At 41.7% G+C, this 25,274-nt stretch overlaps 1 protein-coding gene across 1 annotated transcript in view; it reads left to right on the top strand.

The window, feature by feature from the left end:
* slain2 (SLAIN motif family, member 2) overlaps positions 1-25,274 on the top strand; it is a 66,203-nt gene that overhangs the window by 844 nt on the left and 40,085 nt on the right.

Below are 25,274 nucleotides of genomic sequence, written 5' to 3'. Positions count from 1 at the left end.
GTCACATACCCACTGATTATATCACATCTGGCTGGACACCAGGAGGAGGAGGTAACCAGCTGTGGAGACCGTGTCCGTAATCCTCACTGGTCATGATGGTGTGATGTGGCAGGGTACTTGGCTTCTCAGTGTTTACAGAAGTGGTCTAAAACTGCAGCCCCAAGGGCCAAATACAGCCAGCAAGATAGAAAATCACAGCTTGCAGTATTTATTAAGTATGACCAAGTCATATGACTGTGTATTGAGCAGTAAAGGTTTATTTTTATGTGGGACAAGCATCCTTTAAAGCTGGAGTGCCAGGAAGCATATTTAAATTGAGATTATTTAGAATTTTGATGGAGACCAAAGTCATTTTGTTTGTTAGTGTGAATATAAAGGATTCCCAGAATATTAGTCTGAACGTGATTAAAATTCGTCCGTATCGAACCAAATTCTGAATTATTGGCACATGCCAAAAATTTGAAAGCCAGGACGCCATCGAGGTGATGTCATAGGTCACGTGTGTGTGTGTGTGGGGGGGGGGGGGTCACTGCTAGCTGCGATGCATGCTGGGATAGAAATTTAAAACTGAAGAAGGCAAGATGGAGGAGAGAAACAGTAGAAGTGGAAGAAAGCGAGGAAGACCGGAGATGTACACAGAAAGTGCGAAGAAAAGACGTCATTTGGAGCGAGAGAAAAAGAGAAGATCAACGACGGTGAACATTGGGAACCAAAGAGATCGTTGAGAGCAACTGCGACAGAAGACTGGCGATCGAAATCACAAGGATTTTGCAGCGCTGCTTTTGGACAGGTGAGTTGCCTGGTGACTGGTGTCTGACGGTGTACAGTTACGTTATTATCTGAGTCTCTTATTATCTGAGCTAAGTGCGTCTGCGCAAGTGCAGACGCACTTCCGGCTTGAATTCGTCTGCGGGTTTTAACGTTTGCTGGGGCGAAATACGCTGTGGATTTCCCTCAGATTATGTATGTTCCCACAAATTAAAAATTCCCCCCAAATTTTTAATGGGTTCTAAATATGATGTAGTTTATATATATTAAATTTAAGACTATATTTTATCTATTGAAGATTGCTGATATTCCAGGTTTAATCACTGCTCACACCAGAATTCTGAACATTACTGAAAATTATGTCAGTGTGAATATTATTGTCTGGAACTTAACTTGTTGGCTAACACAACTTCTCAGCCTACATAGATAGGTTACTTTCTTCCAGATGAAAATGGTATGACTCAAGTTAGGCTATTTCAGTCATCTTGCACGTCTGTAGGAACGAGCATAAAGAGGAAAACTGGCCACTTTAAAATAATGTAATTATCAATGACAATAAATTATCCCAAACCTATAGTTTATGAACTTTCAGAGTCAGACTGAGACTTTCTGATGTGCTCAAACCTTCAGAAGACAGACTCTGTTGAGTGTGTCTTTAAATATTTCAGAAATTTCCCACAACTCTTCAATAAAGTTTAATAAAAAAAACACAATGAGTTTCAGATTCCCTCAGACAACACTGGTGATATGGCACAACAGCTTAGTGGTTAGCACGGTTGTTTCACAGCAAGAAGGTCATGGGGTCACTTCCCGCCCGGTCCGTTCTGTGTAGATTTTGCATGTTCTCCCCATGTTTGCAGGGGTTCCCTCTGGGTGCTCTGGCTTCCTCCCACTTCCAAAGATACGCATATTAGATGAATTGAGAACTTTAAATTGGCCCAAGGTGTATGTGATACTGTGGCTCTATGTAGCCCTACGACACACTGGCATCCTGTCCAGGATGTACCCTGCCTCAGGTGAGTGATTGGAGTAAGCAGGTGTAGAAAATGAATACTGGTGAAATTAAATGTGCAGATTTCAGGTTTCTTTGTCTCCTTTCTGGATTAAAGCCATTAGTTTAGGTCATAATTGGGGTGGGCGTTTAGAAGCTTTTGCTTCAGCTATATTCTTTTGGCTGCACAAAACTAGGAAATTGTTTGAGTTTTTGTTTTCTTTTGTTTCATGAAAGATTCTTTTAAGTATGTGTGTACGCGCCGAATAAAAATTATTTCAGTCATTCATATGGCGTGGTAGAAGTCCTTCTACCATGCTGTCATCGAGAACATGTTGACCTACAGAGTCACAGTCTAGTATGCAGCTTGTACAGCAGCAGAAAGAAGGACTCTACAAAGGATGGTGGAAACAGCACAGAAGATTATTGGCTGTTCTCTTCCCTCCCTGGAAGAAGTCGCAGGTGCTCGATACCTTTCCAGAGCCAAAAACATTTTAAAAGACTCTTCACATCCTGGACAAAAAATATTTAACCTTATGCCCTCAGGCAGGCGGTACAGAGCCATAAAAACACATATGAATAGACTTTTGAATAGTTTTTACCCTAGAGCCATACAACATTTAAATAAATTACAATTACACTGACAACATTGGGACAATACAGAGCAGGGACTGTGCAATAATGTTTTTTTTTTTAACCTATTAGTTTTACTATGTTTAATCATGTATTGATATTTAAGGCTGTATTATTTATTGCGACTGTTATTATTGTGTGTGTGTGAGTGAGTGTCATCGTGTGTGTGTGTCTGCGATGGGTGTGTGTGTGTGTGTGTTGATATGCCACTGTGATGAGTCTCTGGTAATTTCGTTGTATTACTTGTACAATGACAATAAAGCCTATTACCTATTACCTATAATTCGATGTTTCACATTCAGACTGGTTTCAAGTATATTTCTGGACATTCATGCACCTCTAGAAACAGTCATAATGTAAAAAGTGGGTTTCTGGGGGTGCCATTAGAAATTTATTTGCAGGAGCATTTTAATAACATGCAAAGGTAAAACAGTCGTAGCCTAGATTATTGGTAGGAATAACAAAACAATATTACTGTTAGGTACAACATTCATTCTTTCTGTTTTAAAACACACCGAAACCTCATATACGAGTATGCTCCCTCGAAAACACCTTTGGCATTCGTCGTTGCTGCAGGAAAAGCTGTGTGGCCAACTTCTGCTAATGAATCCCTCACTGTGTCTCATCCTTGTACACCTTGCTGTTTTCAAGCTGGAACACTAAACTTGAGCAGTTTTAACTACTTTGTTAGTTGGGGTGAAGTCAATTAATTAATCATATCGACTGGAAGGACTTACCGTATTACCACTATTGTGCTTTTCTGAAGGAAATTCAGGCACCGGGCCTTGTGTTTTTCCTCATACTTTATTTTAATTTTCCTCTCCCTTTCTCTTTCTTTGATTATGATGTTGAAGTGGACCTCTTGGGACGACCCCACCCTAGAGTTCCTCAAGTAATTTGAGGTTGAGACCTCTGGTGTACAGTAAAACTGAAAGTTGTTTTTGAGCTGTGGCCATTTGGGAGAAGTAGTCATGGTTATGTTTTCCTCTGAGCTCCCATCAACACACCAGCTGGTGAAGACGTACATGTGCCCTGCAGATCAAGTGAAACAGTCCAGAGATCTTAAACAAGGCTACCATCTCACTAAATAGAAAAAAATAGCTTGTCTGTCAAAATGGGGATCATTCTGTTCATAGGGTACAAACACTCTACATGTCTATATTTTTCTTGTTAATCCTCTCATACTGCAGTATGTTTGCTTGATTTCCTGCCAGACTGAGCGTTTATGGGTTTTTAGCTCTGGGTGGCACTGCTTTGATATTTCTAGGAAGTGTAACCCTTGACACAGGACTGTGATTGGATTTGTGTTGCTGTGTAAATCTCTCCTCAAAGCCCAACTTGAGAAAATTCCAGAGAAGACAGAGTTGCACTCAGAGATAAGTCTTGAACACAGTGCTGACAGGAAGCGTGTTTAATTTGGTGGATAGGTTTAGTAAATGTCTGTGCATCTGTGAGGCAGTAGTTGCTGACTGAGCATTACATGATGGGCTCTTTTTTTTTTTTTTTAAGATGATGTATTGGATATTGCCCTATATGTTTGATTGGCCTTTTTGTATGACAGTGGTGTTGTGTGATAGATCACATTAGGCCAGAAACTTACTCAAAGCAAGTTATCACAACAGACTTGCAACCACTATTAATTATTGCATATTTTATGATTAATATCAGTCAGTTTTGCAGTCATGAAATGACAGAGGGAGAAAAAAATCTGTTACAGTTCAATAATATACCTTTAAAGTTGTATCCAGTCAACACGGATGAAGTGACTTACTCGTACAGTGGGGTAAAAAGTATTTAGTCAGTCCCTGATTGTGCAAGTTCTACTACTTAGAAAGATGAGAGAGGTCTGTAATTTTCAACATAGGTACACTTCAACTGTGAGAGACAAAATGAGGGAAAAAAAAAATCCAGGAAATCACATTGTAGGATTTTTAAAGAATTTATTTGTAAATTATGGTGGAAAATAAGTATTTGGTCAATAAAAAAGTTCTACTCAATACTTTGTAACATAATCTTTGTTGGCAATGACAGAGGTCAAACGTTTCCTGTAAGTCTTCACCAGGTTTGCATACACTGTAGCTGGTATTTTGGCCCATTCCTCCATGCAGATCTCCTCTAGAGCAGTGATGTTTTGGGGCTGTCGCTGGGCAACATGGACTTTCAACTCCCTCAACACATTTTCTATGGGGTTGAGGTCTGGAGACTGGCTCGGCCATTCCAGGACCTTGAAATGCTTTTTACGGAGCCACTCCTTTGTTGCCCGAGTGGTGTGTTTGGGATCATCGTCATGCTATAAGACCCAGCCACATTGCATCTTCAATGCTCTCACTGGTTACGTTCATTCTTCCCTTAACACGGATCAGTCGTCCTGTCCCCTTTGCAGAAAACCAGCCCCAAAGCATGATGTTTCCACCCCCATGCTTCACAGTAGATATGGTGTTCTTGGAATGCAACTCACCATTCTTCTTCCTCCAAACACGACGAGTTGAGTTTTTACCAAAAGTTCCATTTTGGTTTCATAGAACCACATGATATTCTCCCAATCCTCTTCTGGATCATCCATATGGTCTTTGGCAAACTTCAGATGGGCCTGGACACGTACTGGCTTAAGCACGGGGACACACTTGGCACTGCAGGATTTGAGTCCCTCTCTGCGTAGTGTGTAGCCTTTGTTACTTTGGTCCCAGCTCTCTGCAGATCATTCATCAGGTCCCTCCGTGTAGTTCTGGGATTTTTGTTCACCGTTCTCATTAGAGCCCGACCAATATATCAGCCAGCCGATATTATCGGCTGATATAAGCCCTTTTTATAGTACTCACTATTGGCCGAAATTTTGCCAATAAAACGCTGATAATTTCTCATAAACATAACAGTTACTGAAATAATTTTTGTGTCGGCAATGTAAAATGTCCTTGCACCATTTGTCCAGTAGATGGAGCTCTGACTTCATTCAACTGAGAGCTGCTTAGACCCCTGCTTAAATGTGTTCATCACCGGCCCCTGTAGTTCACCGTCACATTCAACTGAGAGCTGCTTACACCTCTGCTTAAATGTGTTCATCACCGGCCCCCGTAGTTCACTGTCACATCGGCTAACAAAAGCATACAAGTAAGTTTGTAAGGATGTTGTTTGTAATAACTTTGCAATTACATTCACCCCCCATTTCTCCCGTTTCTGTTCAACTCAGTTTGATTAACTCAGTTTATGTAGTAAGATCAGATGTATTTCACAAGTCTTTTTAAGGATATGTATTTGCTAATTTTACAAAGGTTTAATTCTTGAAAATTCTTCTCTGTTATAAAGTTAATCAATATGAGGACATAGCTTTTAGCTCATACCTTTTTTGTTAAGGGTCCAAACAAGAACATTTTATTCATTTAAAAAAAAATAATAATATCGGCTGATTTATCGGTTATCAGCAAATCAGCCAATTTATTGATTATCGGCATTTTTTTTTTCATCCAAATATCGTTATCGGCATTATCCTAAAAAAATCCATATAGGTTGGGCTCTAGTTCTCATGATCATTTTGACCCCACGGGATGACATCTTGCGTGGTGCCCCAGATCGAGGGAGATTATCAATGGTCTTGTATGCCTTACAATTGCTCCCACAGTTGATTTATTCACACCAACCTGCTTGACTATTGTAGATTCACTCTCCCCAGCCTGGTGTAGGTCTACAATTTTCTTCCTGTGTCCTTCGACAGCTCTTTGGTCTTGGCCATGGTTGAGTTTGGAGTCTGACTGTTTGAGGCTGTGGACAGGTGTCTTTTATACAGATAATGAGTTCTATCAGATTCCATTAATACAGGTAACAGGTGGAGGACAGAAGAACTTCTTAAAGAAGTTACAGGTCTGTGAGAGCCAGAAATCTTGCTTGTTTGTGGGTGACCAAATAATTATTTTCCACCATAATTTAGAAATAAATTCTTTAAAAATCCTACAGTGTGATTTCCTGGATTTTTTTTTTTTCTCATTTTGTGTCTCATAGTTGAAGTGTACCTATGTTGAAAATTACAGACCTCTCTCATCTTTCTAAGTAGGAGAACTTGCACAATCACGGACTGACTAAATACTTTTTACCCCACTGTAGATGACTAGAAAAAAGGTTTTGACCAACAGGAAGGTTGTTTGCTGTAGATAAACGTGTCAAACTGACATCGCTTTGAGCAGATGGAATCAGTTAATCAGTGAAATCACCTGGTGCAGTGGGTGGTTACAAAGAAAACCTACACCCTCTTGTCCCTTTCTGGAATCAGTTTGACACTTATGGTAGAGCCAACATGTCTGGGAGCATACATTGGTGCTGCGTGTCTCCACATCCACCACAGGAACCGCCCTGCGTCCTGCTTGGCAACCACCCAGAGAGAAAACAGGCCACCCCCACTCTCAAAGTAGCCATGTATCTGCTATACCCAGGTTAACACCTGTCACCTACATATGACAAGTTTCAAGCATTGAGTTGCATTTTACTGACATGGGCGTGAAAAAAATCTCAGGAAACCAATTTTTTAGATGTTTCATTTTTGTGGCATTATTAGCAGAAAATAGTTGGCTTTTGAGCTATAACCTTTCTGTAGTCATGAAAATGTTATTACAAAAAGTACTGATATATGGTGAAAATCGCATGAAATTGCTGTTTTTTTTTTTGTTTGTTTTTTTTTTGTTTTTTTTTTAGTTGAAAATTTCAGACAGTGCCACCTGTTTTGCCCTGTTATACATTTTCTATTTATATAGGCACCCAAAAAGTTTGCATGGAACTCACAAACCATATTTGAAATTTCAAAACTCCAGTTTTTAGGTATTCTATTACAATTTGTCTAAGAAAATCATTGCCAAATGACAAACGAGCAAAGTTGAAAATCACAACAAAATTTAGACATTGGAGCCAAAAGTGGAACTTCTAATACTTGTCTACTCCAAATTATTCATGGTAAATTTTGATATTTCACACAAACATTGTGAATGTAATATGTTAATACACAAAATTATCCGTTGTTATCTATTGTTAATTATCTATTTTTATCTATTGGTAAATACAGCGTTCTTATGTCACAAAATAGACAGCTAGGAATATCAGAAGTTGAATGTGTGGGGAAAAATACTGCCTTGTGTAAAAAATAATGATAATAATAATCTCAAAAATTTTTTATCCTAGATCAATGAAAAACATATCTTTCTATTGCCAAATATATGTCAATTAATGAGATTGTATTTAGATTTCTGCATCTCCTGTATTTTTTGCGATTATTATTATTTATTTTATTTATTTATTTTTTTTTTACAAAGACCTTCACCGTGGTGCTGTAGAGGTATTTTTGAAAACATGGTGTATGTCATGAGAGTTTAGATCTATTTCTGAAACAGATATATCTATCACCAGGAATGATGTTCCTGCTCACTACAGAAAAACCACACTGCTCAGGTCAACCAATGATACTGTCATTGTGCAGTGGTATGGAAATGGAACCTTCAGCAGGATTAGGTCTTCAAATGTTGATCTCTTAGCTGAGAATAGAGTTGACGCAAGCAGGGCTTCTCACAATGAAAATACATTGCACCTCTACCATATGGCACTGTCTGAGCTGAGACAGGACTAAAATGTTAAGAATATTGGAGAATTTCAAGAAAATAAGTTCATATGTTTTGATGAATTTAGTTTAAGCAACCTATGGTGAGACCGCTGTCTCATAGGTCTGTAAAACTTAGTTACTGCCAAGGTTAGATATTACGGAAGCATATTGCATTCACTGGATAAAAAAAAAAAAAAAAATAGACCACTGATTATGAGATCTTTTCTCATAATTACGAGAAAAGATCTCGTAATTACGAGATCAGGTGTCTCCAGCTTCCCCGTATGCGCGCTTCCTCAATGATCAGCGGGCATGATGGCGCTGTCGCAATTAATCTGCTCTTACCACCTTCTCGGTCTGAGACACTGGGAAATACTGATATTTCTTCAAAATGAGGATAATATTAATATTAGTATGTCAACACTGCAGGCATCTCAATTCGTTGGGATTGTTCCGGCGGAAAGCCCAGTCTGACGTGCTGGACGTCACTCTCTTTCTTACGTACGGAAGCTCTGAGCTGCCAAGCCCTAATGTATATTTGTTGGGTATTTTCTCCTCCAAACATTTTTAAAACCTTTAACAAGACAAACAGAGTCAAGAAACACCAGTGAGACAGAAAGTCAAATTTTACGCGCGGAGTGCGGCCAGGCTGTACACCAAGGCTACACTAAAGTCTGGCCTGCTTTTCCGCTCTTTTTATTAAGAGACGCCCTCATCACATAAACAAGAATCTTGTCCTAAGGGTGGGGGTGATGACGCAAGACAAGTTTCTTCCCATAACATAAACGCATACGTCAATAAGTGCAGCTGTAAGGAAGAACACTTTCAGGTCAGCACATCTCGTTCGTCTGTTGCAGGTATCAGCTGTTCTGCATCTGCCTGAAGTGTCCTGTCTTTCACACTCCTTCACACTAAACACCACATCACAATAGTCAAAACGTTCTCTTACTCCCAGTCGTTAGAGGCTGCGAAAACAAAGTTATATTATAATAATAATAAGTACATCCAGTCCTTCATTCCCAGCTCAGATTGACCCCAGAGTGCTAAAACAAAATTGAATTCTCAGGATTGCATTAAGACAGGTGCAAAACAGCACATCTCCCTTCTCATGAGAAAGAAGACAAAGCTAAAACAAGGTTGAATAACACGTACATTCTCAGGGTGAAGTGCAAAACAGCACAACACCGTTCTCATGAGAAAGAAGACAAAGCTAAAACAAGGTTGAATAACACGTACATTCTCAGGGTGAAGTGCAAAACAGCACAACACCGTTCTCATGAGAAAGAAGACAAATGTACAAATGTTTAACAGTGATAACATATATACAAAATCCTTAACATTCCCCTCCTGTTTATCGCCTGTTAAACATACAGTAGGCATCACTCAGCTTAGCACTTCTTTTTGAGATTTTCACTAAGAGGTTCATCATGGTATGTTCTCTCTCTAGGCTTACACCCCAGAGGTGATGTCGTCATTGTCACCATCATCGGTGTCTGGGTCATCATACTTCCATTGGTCTGGGTACAGGTCAGGAGAGCCATCGTCCTCCTCGTTGTCGTCTGTCCCCAGAAGTGGATATGATGCCGGACCCCCTCCTGGTCCTGGACTTATTGCTGTGGTTATTCTATTTACAAGGCCTCGGAGACATGGAATACAACAACATCCACACAATGTTAGAATTGCAGCAAATACTGCTATAGACACTAATAGTGAAGAAATCAAAGACCTCCAATTTCCCATCCCTTCCAGCCACCAATCCCAGCCTTCGGTGTTTACTCCACTGTGCTCTTTCATCTTCCTGTTCAACGTCCTCAGCCCGTCAATGGCTTGAGTGAGACTGCCGTCTGCAGCCGTGTTGTTGGGAATGAATGTGCAGCATTGTTCTCCGAACATGGCACAAACACCTCCTTTCTCTGCCAACAACATATCCAGAGCAATACGATTCTGGAAGGCCATAAGGGACGTGGCTTCTAACTGTGAATGGACAGCCTTAAATCCTTCCTCAGTCCAATTTCCTAATTTCTGTACATTGTAGTGGATGTAGTTTATTCTGTCCACGTTTTTATTAATTGAGCACCACCAACAGATGGAAGATTCGAATCCAGCTGCTATTTGATTAACCAGTTTATACTCGTCAGGCACTCTCCTGGGGACTCCTATTGCGTCAATATATGTTGGATTTCCCACTCCTTTCCAATCTCTTTTCACTCTATGTCTGGCTATGCCTTTCTGCCAATCTTCAGGAATAAGAGAGGCTGCATATGTCGTAACGTCTTCAGGGGTCATGGGTATGGCTTCAACTGGTAACAATAATGATATTAATGCACAATAACCTGACACATTCCGTGGCAGTCTGTCAAAGATTCTGTTATCCCCACACCACCACCATACGTCACTCCTCCCGACAGGTTTGAATGTGGGAGTACTATGGACCACATTCTTACACCAGGCGGTGTGGTTTAAGCTACCCAAAGTCTTACTTGTCCCTGTCAAGTGTACACATGTATGGTTAGCATGCCCAACTTTGCTTGAGAATAAAGGTTTAATCTTAGTCAATTTGGTCACTGGATAGATCTTGTCCCACTTAGAACAATTGTTGTTTGCCGCAATGTATGTCTGTGTCATAGCAGTCAGTAGACAGTCTTTGGGTAATGCTGCCGGTATTACCTGTAATATAGGTCTGGGTCCCATACATACAACACAGTCCTTCTTTGCTGCTAGTCCTGCTTGTTCTGCCATTAAAAGCCAATTGTTATTTTGTCCACTAATTCCTGTAGTTACTAGGAACCAGTCATCTGCCTTCATGTCTTTTGTGCCTTGTACAGACACCCCCTTTGCTTGTATGGGCACCCCCTTTGCTTGTATGGGCACCCCCTTTGCTTGTATGGACACCCCCTTTGACGTACTTAATTCGGTCAATATTGGTTGCTGTACTCTATCTGTTTCACAGAGGAAGAAATGGAAATACGGATCTTTTCCTTGTTTGTATACCCAAACAACCAACAGTCTCCCTCTATATCAGGTGGGAATATGGTTCCTTTTTCTGTGGTATTCACCACTATAGACAGCTTATCATCTGTTTGATACATTTTGAGAATTTGACTCTGGTACTTAGCCCACTCGGTTTGTGCCCATCTTGGTGTCCATCTACTCCATTCATCGGCTACCAACGTTTCCCATCTCCTATCTTGTTGATCGTTGGTCATATACCATGAGAAACTATTTCCGTAATTAGTCCCTCTGTCACCATCCGGCATTCCATGGGTAAGACCACTATATGGTACAGAGATGATCACAGATGTATTTCTAGGAATGCAGGCTTGTACACCAAATCGGTACGCATTATTCCCATTACAGCTATGTACTGTGGCATTTATTATCGGACTGGGGTCTTCGTTACTTCTTTTGGTCTCTGCAATCTGTGGATGTGATCCTTATTATCATGTCCCGTGCTCATGGCTTTTAATAATAATCCCAATTCAAAAAAGAAAAGTAGCATAACAAGGACTGTCCGTGGGGTCCAGAAACCCTCGTTCTTTTTATTTTTTTCTTTTGCCATTTCTGCACACTACAGCACACCTATGTTCAGAACAGTGGCTTCTTAATGTCTTCTGCTAGCTTTCGTGTCTAACCTGGATCTTAACACCAAGCTCACACACTATTACTAGTCTTGTCCTACTGTTCTTACTGTTTGTCTGTGTCTGCAGAAATGACTTTCTTACAGTGAGTTAAATGAATCCATGTACTTCTTTCCCCAATTTTCAAAGCTGTGGGTGTTGTGAGTAGTACTTGATAGGGCCCTTCCCATTTAGGGGAATGCCAGTGTTTTCTCTTGATGCTTCTTATCAACACCCAGTCTCCAGGTACCACTTTAGGGTCCTCCTGTGGAGAAATGGGATCATCAGTGTTTGGAACTCTCCCTCGTTGTCCTTCTAACATTTTTCTCATGTAATCCGCCAAATTGGCTTCCTCAGGTACATCCCAAATTTGTCCATAATATGGCAATCGATATTTTCTGCCAAACAATGTTTCATACGGTGTCAACCCCATGGTACTAGTTATGTTTATATACATTTTTACCAAATCTACACAATGCGTCCATGGTCTGCCTGTTTCCTCCATTGTCTTTCTAAGTCTGTTTTTTACTGTTCCATTCATCCTTTCCACTAATCCGGCCACTAATCCAGAACAACCTGTAGTGCTTCTCCTACGTATTGCACTATTGTATTAACAAAATGCGCTCCATTATCTGAATAGACTGTTTCTGGTATTCCAAATCGTGGGATGATGTCTTTGCATAATGCTTTAGCCACTGTAAGTGAATCTGCATGTTTTGTAGGGAACAATTCTACCCATTTTGAGAAGGCATCAATTATGACTAAACAAAATTCCTTCCCTTCATGTTTACTCAGCTGTATATAATCCATATGAATCACTTGAAAGGGATATTGTGGTGTTGGAAATTTACCTCTTTGGGGTCTCAAATTGCTTTGTGAGTTGTGTTTTGCACATATCATGCATGCTCTACAATGCTGTTTTGCATATGCATCGAACCCATAAAGACAAAAAATAGATTGCAATTGCGATATCATACCCCCTGATGAGACATGCGTCACGCCATGGCTCATAATAGCTGCCCATTTAAACATATTTTTTGGCAATATGGGTTTCTTTTGTGGTCATACGTACAAGTCATTTGCATACGTAGCTCCTTTAGCTATCCACATTTGTTTTTCTCTGTCTGTTGCCTGCTGTTGCATGTCAGCAAGCAGTGTATGACCTAAATGCAAATCTGGAGTAGTTTCCTGTACAACAAAAATAGAAGAAGCTGCTGCTGCCTCTTTTGCTGCTCTGTCAGCAAAATCATTTCCTTTTGAAACACTGTCAGAGCCATTGGTGTGAGCCGCACATTTGCATATAGCAATTTGTTGAGGCAACTTCACAGCTTGCAGTAGGGCAGTTAGGAGAGTGGCATGAGTCACTGGCTTTCCAGACGATGTCACCATTCCACGCTCCTCCCACAGTTTTGCAAACACATGCACTGTGCTGAAAGCGTACTGGCTGTCCGTATAAATTGATACGGCCGTACCTTGAAACAGATAGCAAGCTGCAGTTAAAGCAACTAATTCAGCTGCTTGTGCTGAAAATGACGATGGCAATGAAGCAGAATCTAATACTTCTGAATTTGTGACGACAGCATATCCAGATTGCGTTTGTCCATAAGCATTTTTGGTGGAAGAACCATCCACATACACGATTGTACTGTTTGGGATGGGTGTGTCCCGGAGGTCTGGGCGTGCTTTTGTACAAACTGTTGCTACATCAAGACAATTGTGCGGCTCACCATCCTCAGGTAAAGGTATCAATGTGGAGGGATTCAATGTTGTACATCGCTCTATCGTAAGGTGTGGCTGTGATAATAGCAAGGACATGCACGAAAGATGTCTTGCTGGGGACAAAAGGCTCATGTTTGTCTGCAACAGAAGTGCAGAGACTGCATGTGGAACTTTCAATGTCAGCTGATGGAATAGAACAACATTACTGCTACTTTGAACAGCCATAGAGGCTGCATCCACAGCCTGTTCAGTGGATTTTTATTTTATTTTTTAGCACTGTTGTCGTGTGTTACCTGTGCTGCTCCACAGCCTGTTCAGTGGATTTTTATTTTATTTTAGCGCTGTTGTCGTGCGTTGCCTGTGCTGCTCCACAGCCTGTCCAGTGGATTTTTATTTTATTTTTAGCACTGTTGTCGTGCGTTACCTGTGCTGCTCCACAGCCTGTTCAGTGGATTTTTATTTTATTTTTTAGCACTGTTGTCGTGCGTTACCTGTGCTGTTCCACAGCCTGTCCAGTGGATTTTTATTTTATTTTTTACCACTGTTGTCGTGTGTTACCTGTGCTGCTCCACAGCCTGTCCAGTGGATTTTTATTTTATTTTTTGGCACTGTTGTCGTGTGTTACCTGCGCTGCTCCACAGCCTGTTCAGTGGATTTTTGTTTTGTTTTTTGGCACTGTTGTCGTGCGTTACCTGTGCTGCTCCACAGCCTGTCCAGCGGATTTTTATTTTATTTTTTGGCACTGTTGTCGTGCGTTACCTGTGCTGCTCCACAGCCTGTCCAGTGGATTTTGATTTTTATTTTATTTTTTTTAGCACTGTTGTCGTGTGTTACCTGTGCTGCTCCACAGCCTGTCTAGTGGATTTTTATTTTATTTTTTACCACTGTTGTCGTGTGTTACCTGTGCTGCTCCGCAGCCTGTCCAGTGGATTTTTATTTATTTATTTATTTATTTTTTTTTTTTATTTTTTTTTTTTTTAGCACTGTTGTCGTGCGGTACCTGTGCTGCTCCACAGCCTGTCCAGTGGATTTTTATTTTATTTTTTAGCACTGTTGTCGTGCGTTACCTGTGCTGCTCCACAGCCTGTCCAGTGGATTTTTATTTTATTTTTTACCACTGTTGTCGTGCGTTACCTGTGCTGCTCCACAGCCTGTCCAGTGGATTTTGATTTTGATTTTTTTTTTTTTTGGCGCTGTTGTCGTGCGTTACCTGTGCTGCTCCACAGCCTGTCCAGTGGATTTTTATTTAGCGCTGTTGTCGTGCGTTACCTGTGCTGCTCCACAGCCTGTCTAGTGGATTTTTATTTTGTTTTAGCACTGTTGTCGTGCGTTGCCTGTGCTGCTCCACAGCCTGTCCAGTGGATTTTTATTTTTATTTTATTTTATTTTTTAGCACTGTTGTTGTGCGTTACCTGTGCTGCTCCACAGCCTGTCTAGTGGATTTTTATTTTATTTTAGCACTGTTGTCGTGCGTTACCTGTGCTGCTCCACAGCCTGTCTAGTGTCGGATTCCCTGTTTGGGAATCCGCTAGCTTAGCGTAGCTACTAGCTCTTAGCCGTTTTAGCATGGCGGCTTCTCCTGTCTCTCCCGTACTTTTCTGCTCTGGGTGTGAAATGTTTAGTTATTCCTCGGCCTCTTTTAGCAGTAACGGTACTTGTAATAAGTGCAGCTTATTCGTAGCTTTGGAGGCCAGGCTGGGCGAATTGGAGGCTCGGCTCCGCACTGTGGAAAATTCTACAGCTAGCCAGGCCCCTGTAGTCGGTGCGGACCAAGGTAGCTTAGCCGCCGTTAGTTCCCCCCTGGCAGACCCCGTGCAGTCGGGAAGGCAGGCTGACTGGGTGACTGTGAGGAGGAAGCGTAGCCCTAAACAGAAGCCCCGTGTACACCGTCAACCCGTTCACATCTCTAACCGTTTTTCCCCACTCGACGATACACTCGCCGAGGATCAGACTCTGCTTATTGGCGACTCTGTTTTGAGAAATGTGAAGTTAGCGACACCAGCAACCATTGTCAATTGTCTTCCGGGGGCCAGAGCAGGCGACATCGAAGGACATTTGAAATTGCTGGCTAAGGCTAAGCGTAAATTTGGTAAGATTGTAATTCACGTCGGCAGTAATGACACTCGGTTACGCCAATCGGAGGTCACTAAAATTAACATTGAATCGGTGTGTAACTTTGCAAAAACAATGTCGGACTCTGTTGTTTTCTCTGGGCCCCTCCCCAATCAGACCGGGAGTGACATGTTTAGCCGCATGTTCTCCTTGAATTGCTGGCTGTCTGAGTGGTGTCCAAAAAATGAGGTGGGCTTCATTGATAATTGGCAAAGCTTCTGGGGAAAACCTGGTCTTGTTAGGAGAGACGGCATCCATCCCACTTTAGAGGGAGCAGCTCTCATTTCTAGAAATCTGGCCAATTTTTTGGGATCCTCCAAACTGTGACTGTCTAGCGTTGGGACCAGGAGGCAGAGCTGTGGTCTTATACACCTCTCTGCAGCTTCTCTCCCCCTGCCATCCCCCTATTACCCCATCCCCGTAGAGACGGTGCCTGCTCCCAGACCACCAATAACTAGCAAAAATCTATTTAAGCATAAAAATTCAAAAAGAAAAAATAATATAGCACCTTCAATTGCACCACAGACTAAAACAGTTAAATGTGGTCTATTAAACATTAGGTCTCTTTCTTCTAAGTCCCTGTTGGTAAATGATATAATAATTGATCAACGTATTGATTTATTCTGCCTAACAGAAACTTGGTTACAGCAGGATGAATATGTTAGTTTAAATGAGTCAACACCCCCGAGTCACACTAACTGTCAGAATGCTCGTAGCACGGGCCGGGGCGGAGGATTAGCAGCAATCTTCCATTCCAGCTTATTAATTAATCAAAAACCTAGACAGAGCTTTAATTCATTTGAAAGCTTGTCTCTTAGTCTTGTCCATCCAAATTGGAAGTCCCAAAAACCAGTTTTATTTGTTATTATCTATCGTCCACCTGGTCGTTACTGTGAGTTTCTCTGTGAATTTTCAGACCTTTTGTCTGACTTAGTGCTTAGCTCAGATAAGATAATTATAGTGGGCGATTTTAACATCCACATAGATGCTGAGAATGACAGCCTCAACACTGCATTTAATCCATTATTAGACTCTATCGGCTTTGCTCAAAAAGTAAATGAGTCCACCCACCACTTTAATCATATTTTAGATCTTGTTCTGACTTATGGTATGGAAATAGAAGACTTAACAGTATTCCCTGAAAACTCCCTTTTGTCTGATCATTTTTTAATAACATTTACCCTGATGGACTACCCTGCAGTGGGGAATAAGTTTCATTACACTAGAAGTCTTTCAGAAAGCGCTGTAACTAGGTTTAAGGATATGATTCCTTCTTTATGTTCTCTAATGTCATATACCAACACAGAGCAGAGTAGCTACCTAAACTCTGTAAGGGAGTTAGAGTATCTTGTCAATAGTTTTACATCCTCATTGAAGACAACTTTGGATGCTGTAGCTCCTCTGAAAAAGAGAGCTTTAAATCAGAAGTGTCTGACTCCGTGGTATAACTCACAAACTCGTAGCTTAAAGCAGATAACCCGTAAGTTGGAGAGGAAATGGCGTCTCACTAATTTAGAAGATCTTCACTTAGCCTGGAAAAAGAGTCTGTTGCTCTATAAGAAAGCCCTTCGTGAAGCTAGGACATCTTTCTACTCATCACTAATTGAAGAAAATAAGAACAACCCCAGGTTTCTTTTCAGCACTGTAGCCAGGCTGACAAAGAGTCAGAGCTCTATTGAGCTGAGTATTCCATTAACTTTAACTAGTAATGACTTCATGACTTTCTTTGCTAACAAAATTTTGACTATTAGAGAAAAAATTACTCATAACCATCCCAAAGATGTATCGTTATCTTTGGCTGCTTTCAGTGATGCCGGTATTTGGTTAGACTCTTTCTCTCCGATTGTTCTGTCTGAGTTATTTTCATTAGTTACTTCATCCAAACCATCAACATGCTTATTAGACCCCATTCCTGCCAGGCTGCTCAAGGAAGTCCTACCATTATTTAATGCTTCAATCTTAAATATGATCAATCTATCTTTGTTAGTTGGTTATGTACCACAGGCCTTTAAGGTGGCAGTAATTAAACCATTACTTAAAAAGCCATCACTTGACCCAGCTATCTTAGCTAATTATAGGCCAATCTCCAACCTTCCTTTTCTCTCAAAGATTCTTGAGAGGGTAGTTGTAAAACAGCTAACTGATCACCTGCAGAGGAATGGTCTATTTGAAGAGTTTCAGTCAGGTTTTAGAATTCATCATAGTACAGAAACAGCATTAGTGAAGGTTACAAATGATCTTCTTATGGCTTCGGACAGTGGACTTATCTCTGTGCTTGTTCTGTTGGACCTCAGTGCTGCTTTTGATACTGTTGACCATAAAATTTTATTACAGAGATTAGAGCATGTCATAGGTATTAAAGGCATTGCGCTGCGGTGGTTTGAATCATATTTGTCTAATAGATTACAGTTTGTTCATGTAAATGGGGAATCTTCTTCACAGACTAAAGTTAATTATGGAGTTCCACAAGGTTCTGTGCTAGGACCAATTTTATTCACTTTATACATGCTTCCCTTGGGCAGTATTATTAGACGGTATTGCTTAAATTTTCATTGTTACGCAGATGATACCCAGCTTTATCTATCCATGAAGCCAGAGGATACGCACCAATTAGCTAAACTGCAGGATTGTCTTACAGACATAAAGACATGGATGACCTCTAATTTCCTGCTTTTAAACTCAGATAAAACTGAAGTTATTGTACTTTGCCCCACAAATCTTAGAAGCATGGTGTCTAACCAGATCATTACTCTGGATGGCATTTCCCTGATCTCTAGTAATACTGTGAGAAATCTTGGAGTTATTTTTGATCAGGATATGTCATTCAAAGCGCATATTAAACAAATATGTAGGACTGCCTTTTTGCTTTTACGCAATATCTCTAAAATCAGAAAGGTCTTGTCTCAGAGTGATGCTGAAAAACTAATTCATGCATTTATTTCCTCTAGGCTGGACTATTGTAATTCATTATTATCAGGTTGTCCTAAAAGTTCCCTAAAAAGCCTTCAGTTGGTTCAGAATGCTGCAGCTAGAGTACTGACGGGGACTAGCAGGAGAGAGCATATCTCACCCGTGTTGGCCTCCCTTCATTGGCTTCCTGTTAATGCTAGAATAGAATTTAAAATTCTTCTTCTTACTTATAAGGTTTTGAATAATCAGGTCCCATCTTATCTTAGGGACCTCGTAGTACCATATTACCCCATTAGAGCGCTTCGCTCTCAGACTGCGGGCTTACTTGTAGTTCCTAGGGTTTGTAAGAGTAGAATGGGAGGCAGAGCCTTCAGCTTTCAGGCTCCTCTCCTGTGGAACCAGCTCCCAATTCAGATCAGGGAGACAGATACCCTCTCTACTTTTAAGATTAGGCTTAAAACTTTCCTTTTCGCTAAGGCTTATAGTTAGGGCTGGATCGGGTGACCCTGGACCATCCCTTGGTTATGTTGCTTTAGACGTAGACTGTGTTTCATAATTATTGTATGGCCTTGCCTTGCAATGTGGAGCGCCTTGGGGCAACTGTTTGTTGTGATTTGGCGCTATACAAGAAAAAAGTTGATTGATTGATTGATTGAATTTAGATGAGTAGTAGGCAACTGGCCTCAATTTTGAGCCATACACTTGAACCAAAACACTAGTCATGAACTTATTCTTACAATCAACTGTTTGAATGAACGGTTTACTATAATCTGGTAGTGCCAAAACTGTGGATGACACTAATGTTTGTTTTACTTTTACAAAGGCTTCCTCAGCATCTTTGTTCCATTCCAACACGGTTGACATTGAAATATCATCTTTGTACATCAAATCAGAAAGTGGACTAGTCAACTCTGCATAGCAAGGAATCCATGCCCTGCAGTAATTTGTCAATCCAAGAAATGACATCATCTGCTTTTTGGTTTGTGGTTTTGGAGCGTGCAAAATTGCTTCCTTCCTGTCAGACAGGATCGTGCGCCCTGTGGCTGATAACTCATGTCCTAAATATTTTACTTTATCCCTACACAACTGAACTTTGTTTCTACTCACTCTGTGGCTATTGTCAAATAAGAAACATAATAATGCTACTGTGTCAGTTATGCAGTTTTCTCGTGTGTCAGAGGCAATCAAAATGTCATCAACATACACTAACAGTTGGCTATCTGCCGGTGGAACGAAATTGGCTAAACATGCTGACATGACTTGAGAATAAATAGTTGGGCTCTCTGCGTAACCCTGCGGTAATCTGGTGAATGTATATCGTTGTCCTTTAAAGGTAAAAGCAAACCAGAATTGACTATCTGGATGTACTGGCACAGAGAAAAATGCATTACTTATGTCAATTACTGAGAAACTATTAGAATTTGGTCTCAGCGAATTTAACAAGGTGTGTGGATCTGGGACACATGGTGCTCTTTTAATCACAGCAGCATTTACTGCCTGCAGATCTTGAATCATTCTCCACCCCACTGAGGGCGGAGCCTTTTTTACCGGAAATATGGGTGTGTTACATGGTGAATCTGGACATGGCACTATTACTCCTGCTGTTAATAAATCCTCTATTACTGGCCTGATTCCGTCAATTGCATCAGGTTTCAATGGATACTGTCTTACACATGGTCTGTATTCTGTTTTTGGCCTTATAACTACAGGTTGTGCATTTTTAATCAGTCCTACGTCTGAAGGACCTGTTGTCCACAATCCTGACGGTACTGAAGAGAGAAGAGCATCCTCTTCAGGACTCAACTGAAACACTCAGGATTGTGAAGTGGACGCATCAATGTGTGTTCCAGCTGTCAGCACCAATGAGACATTAATTGGCACTTTATACAACTTGGTTGATGGACTGAACTCCGTTCGTGGGCCAACTCTACTCCAATCAGAGGCTGACAAAGCTGTTATGACTGTCAGTCCCAATTCTTGCCATTCTGTCAAATATGGCTTACAAAGTGACATATGTAATGGCATACCTGTGAATCTCAATTTTGATACATCTTCAGTGGCGCCTGTTACTGTTATGACAGCTGTTGAGTTGCCATCATGAATCAAATCGGTCATTGTCAGTTTCACAGGTGAAACATTTTTCAATTTAGTTTCATAGTCACCATCCGGACCTGGAGGATCTTTATGCCACATTGTGACATGCAGGTCAGGTGGTGACATCTGTTGTTCAGGATTTTTTAGTAGGGCTGTCGCTTGCAAGACGACATCTTTACCCCATCCTGCAGCATCTTCTTCTGAAATGTCAAATGTATAGTAATAGTGGAATGTGGGGTCAGCGCTTTCTTCTCTTACCATGTTAACGCCTCCTGTACGTTCAACAAGTAATTTCCCTTGTTCCACAATTATGGACAAGCCCAATGCAGTCAATCCGTCTCGTCCTAGGAGGTTAACTGGACATTGTGGCATGCTCAACACTGACATAGTACACGTCAGGCCAAGTGGATCTGTCAACGTTATGGGTTTGGTGATAGGGACGTCTGATGTTTGTCCATTTGCAGAGCGAACCCTAAAGATTTCGTTGCTTAATTGATGGACAGGTATGTTGTCATTACATGTGGTTCTACATGCTCCTGTATCACAAGGAATGTCACTGGTCGTCCATTTACCAACAAAGTCACTTCTGGTTTTGGTACCGGATTTCCCAGCAAGGCACACAGATCCATATCACAATCAGACTGCCTATCTGATGTGGAATCATGGATTATGGATTCTAGTCATTGTGGATACTGTGGCTGCGGAGGATTATTCCGTTGTGGAATTCTCCCTGCTGCTCCCTCAGTAGGTGGATTCGGACAATTTCTATACATATGTCCCTCTCTTCCACAGTTCCAACAAATCAGGGGACCACGTGGTGGCCCTCCCTGTCTGTGCTGCTGTTGTGGTTGCCATGGTCCTTGACGTTGTGGCTGTCCACCTTGTCTATTTTGCCATGGCTTTTTGGGGCGTTTGCACTGCTTCTGCTGTCTTAAGTTACCCTGCTGGTAATATATTTCATCATCTCCATGTGCTACATACACTCCTTTGTCGCTGTTTCTTGTCTTTTTCTGCTTTAAGACTTCTTCTGCATGACAGCAGTGTGTATGTGTTTCTTCCAATGTGCCTGTAGGCAATCCAATCCAATGTTTCTGTATCCAAGCTTTTATATCCTTATTGGAATGTTGGATCAGAGCGTTTTTCAATTGTTGTTCATACACAGGTGTTTCTGGCAATATGCCACTATGGACCCTAAATACATTCTCAAACCTGCACCTAAACTCTGTCCATGGCTCTCCTTCTTTCTGAGTTGTCCTGGTAATTTCAGTATAATTTATCTTTGGTCCTAACACTCCTTTCGCACGTGTAATCGTAGCTTCCACTCTTGTTTTCAAGACTAGATCATCATGTGTCAGTGGTACGCCTTGTTGATCTGCAGGATTCCAGTCTCCGCGTACCTGACTCCATTTAGGGCCACATGCTTTCATCCACACCTGTTGGACTTCAGGTCCATTAAGGTGGTAAGATGTTCTAATGTTTTCTATATCCTGCATAAAGCCCTCGATATCGACATGTGGCGATGGTATCATGTCGACTGCTGCTTTGATAACATCAGCATTCCATGTCCGATAAACGAGCATGGTTGGTGGCTGTCCTGCTGTTCCTGCACGAGGATTTGGTACTTCTATCATAGGATAGGCACCTCCCTGATCACTATGTTCCACCATGGCAGGGGCTGTAGGCACTTTCGCTTGACTGCGTGTTTGTGGTTTTTCTGGTTTTTCTCTTTTTACCTTAGGTTTTACTGCCAAATCATACTGTGGTGGCGGTACATCGTCATCCTCTGGTAGAGGAGATAAAGGTCTCTTTGTCACCGACGATCCAGCCGGCGGTGGTTGTTGAGGCTGTTCTGGCTCTCTGTGCTGAATTATCACATCTTCTTCTGCCTTACCTACAGCTTTCTTTTTCCTCGCTTTCTCTAATCGTCGCTTCTCTGCTCCTTTCCTCCTCCCAAAATGCCACTAAATCTGCCCCTACTTTCTGCATCTTTTTCTCATCACCTTTATGTTCCCGTTCTAACTCCTTCTTCAGCTTTTGTATGCTGATCAGGTTCAGTCGTCCGTCAAAGTCATGTTTATTTATCCAGGTCTCCAATTTCTTTGTTGCTTTTGGATTTTTTGCCTCCATAAATTTCCAGTCGTCAGTTGATAAATTTTCCTTATTTTTAGACGTCTTACCCCCCATTTTTATTATATTTTTTATCCCTTGTAATAATTTGGACTTCAGACGGGGGCACACCTAGGGTGTTCTAAATCTGAAGTTTTCACACTTTCTTTGGACGTGACAATCAATTTGCCGTCGTGTGGTTGATTCCTTTCACCTCCCCGTAGGAAGCGGAATCACTTGCCTGCTGCTTCCACACGCACGGTTGTCACTAACGTTGTCCAAAGTATTACACTTTCACACAGTTATTTACACTTGCGCAAAACACTATTTACACATAGAAACACTCCTAATAATCGTACGCGTATTCTTATGTCAGGGGAGCTCGCCCTCCCGTGAAATTTAACTAATGTCCTGCATTAGGGGACTCCGCCGTCCCTGCCAGATTTAACTGCTTTTTTACAGTGCACATATTCCTACCCGGGATTTCCTTTACGTATTAAAACAGAGGAGTCCGTATCCTCCTTACAGAGTTTAACTGCTTTGCATTAACAGACGATTCTGTATCATCGCTTACGGAGTTTAACTGTTTTATGTGATCACTTTTATCCCCTACCGGTACGCGTATTAAAACAGAGGAGTCCGCACCCTCCTTACAGAGTTTAACTGCTTTGCATTAACAGACGATTCTGTATCATCGCTTGCGGAATTTAACTGTTTATGTGATCTGATCACCACTCACTCAGTACTATTTACAAAGAAATTTTACTCACTGACTCGACTTCCTGTCTGTCTTCTTCGGGAAAATCTCGTCAACCAGACGATGCCAACGGTGGTCGACAATTGCAGACACGATCAATCGATCGATCGGACCTTGGCCAAGGATTTACGTCTGGACTTGACGACCTCCGCCGGACACCTCCGGTGTTGTTGAGATCCCGGACGAGCCCCCAGTCAATGTTGGGTATTTTCTCCTCCAAACATTTTTAAAACCTTTAACAAGACAAACAGAGTCAAGAAACACCAGTGAGACAGAAAGTCAAATTTTACGCGCGGAGTGCGGCCAGGCTGTACACCAAGGCTACACTAAAGTCTGGCCTGCTTTTCCGCTCTTTTTATTAAGAGACGCCCTCATCACATAAACAAGAAACTTGTCCTAAGGGTGGGGGTGATGACGCAAGACAAGTTTGTTCCCATAACATAAACGCATACGTCAATAAGTGCAGCTGTAAGGAAGAACACTTTCAGGTCAGCACATCTCGTTCGTCTGTTGCAGGTATCAGCTGTTCTGCATCTGCCTGAAGTGTCCTGTCTTTCACACTCCTTCACACTAAACACCACATCACAATAGTCAAAACGTTCTCTTACTCCCAGTCGTTAGAGGCTGCGAAAACAAAGTTATATTATAATAATAAGTACATCCAGCCCTTCATTCCCAGCTCAGATTGACCCCAGAGTGCTAAAACAAAATTGAATTCTCAGGATTGCATTAAGACAGGTGCAAAACAGCACATCTCCGTTCTCATGAGAAAGAAGACAAATGTACAAATGTTTAACAGTGATAACATATATACAAAATCCTTAACACTCAGTATCATGCAATTACGTGAAAAGTTTCATGTTATAACGTGATATTTATCATGTTATTTATTTCGTCATATGAAATTATCATGTTATTTCATGATGCGGTATTTTCACGTTATAACGAGAAATTATCACGTTATAACAAGAAATTATGCTCCACGTCGCCGTAATTATGAGATCAAGCTATTGTTTTTATTTATTTATTTTCTGTGTGTGTGTGTGTGTGTGTGTGTGTGTGTGTGTGTGTGTGTGTGTGTAATCGCTTCCGTACTTCCAGTCCAAGCGTGAGAATGCCCGAGTCATAATCGAAAATAGGCCAATTTGTAATCTCCGACACTACATTGTGATCCACACCACGGCGCGCACAAAGTGTGGCTTTCCCACTAAATTGTTGCTGGATGAATGAAACTCCTCCAGCGAGGCGAGGCACAGCTCGGGCACACAGACTGGCATGTGCCCGGGTGGGAGTGAGCCCCGCTGTGTCCCTCAGTGGTCGGTGGGTCTGTGTGAGTGAAAGCTGGAAGTCGCCCCGTGCTCCTCCCTGGACATTCATCCGGGAGCACTTCAGGCGGAAAATCCACACTTAGTGTTTGATTATAGTGTGTTATCATCGGCTGAGCTCACCTCATGTCTGTGCTGAGGGACTGGAAGTACGGAAGTATATACATAAAACTATTTAGACACCTGATCTTTTCTCATAATTACGAGATCAGGATCTCGTAATTTCGTAATTACAAGAAAAGATCTCGTAATTACGACATCAGTGGAGGAATTCCAAGTGTCGGGACAGAGCCACATGGCGCAAAGCAACGCCGTGATGAAGCCTCAGTGCAAAGCCACCGCAAGCCGTCCTGTGAGATCAACACGGAGGCACTTTTGTCCCGCGCCATGAGCGGCTCTGTGGCGCATTCCTCCGCTCCTCTTTCCATGACAAAAACTCCTGTAACAGTGGAATGTGCCGAAAAAGTGCTGACGTCCACGTCTTCTGCCATTTCTGTGGAAGTCAGATGACGTCCCGGATCAACAAAGCCTTCACTTTGGAAATGATCTGGATGTTTCAGCGGGGTTTCATCCTGTCGATCGGCGCTCGGAGTGCGACGCGATCTCAGCCGCTGTGGGCGGTCTTTAAACCGGCTGGAGCACTCCTTATGGCCCAGTCACACAGCAC

This window comes from Thalassophryne amazonica, chromosome 10, assembly GCF_902500255.1.
Source record: "Thalassophryne amazonica chromosome 10, fThaAma1.1, whole genome shotgun sequence".
Taxonomy (NCBI): domain Eukaryota; kingdom Metazoa; phylum Chordata; class Actinopteri; order Batrachoidiformes; family Batrachoididae; genus Thalassophryne; species Thalassophryne amazonica.
This window is presented reverse-complemented; position numbering and strand designations above follow the sequence as displayed.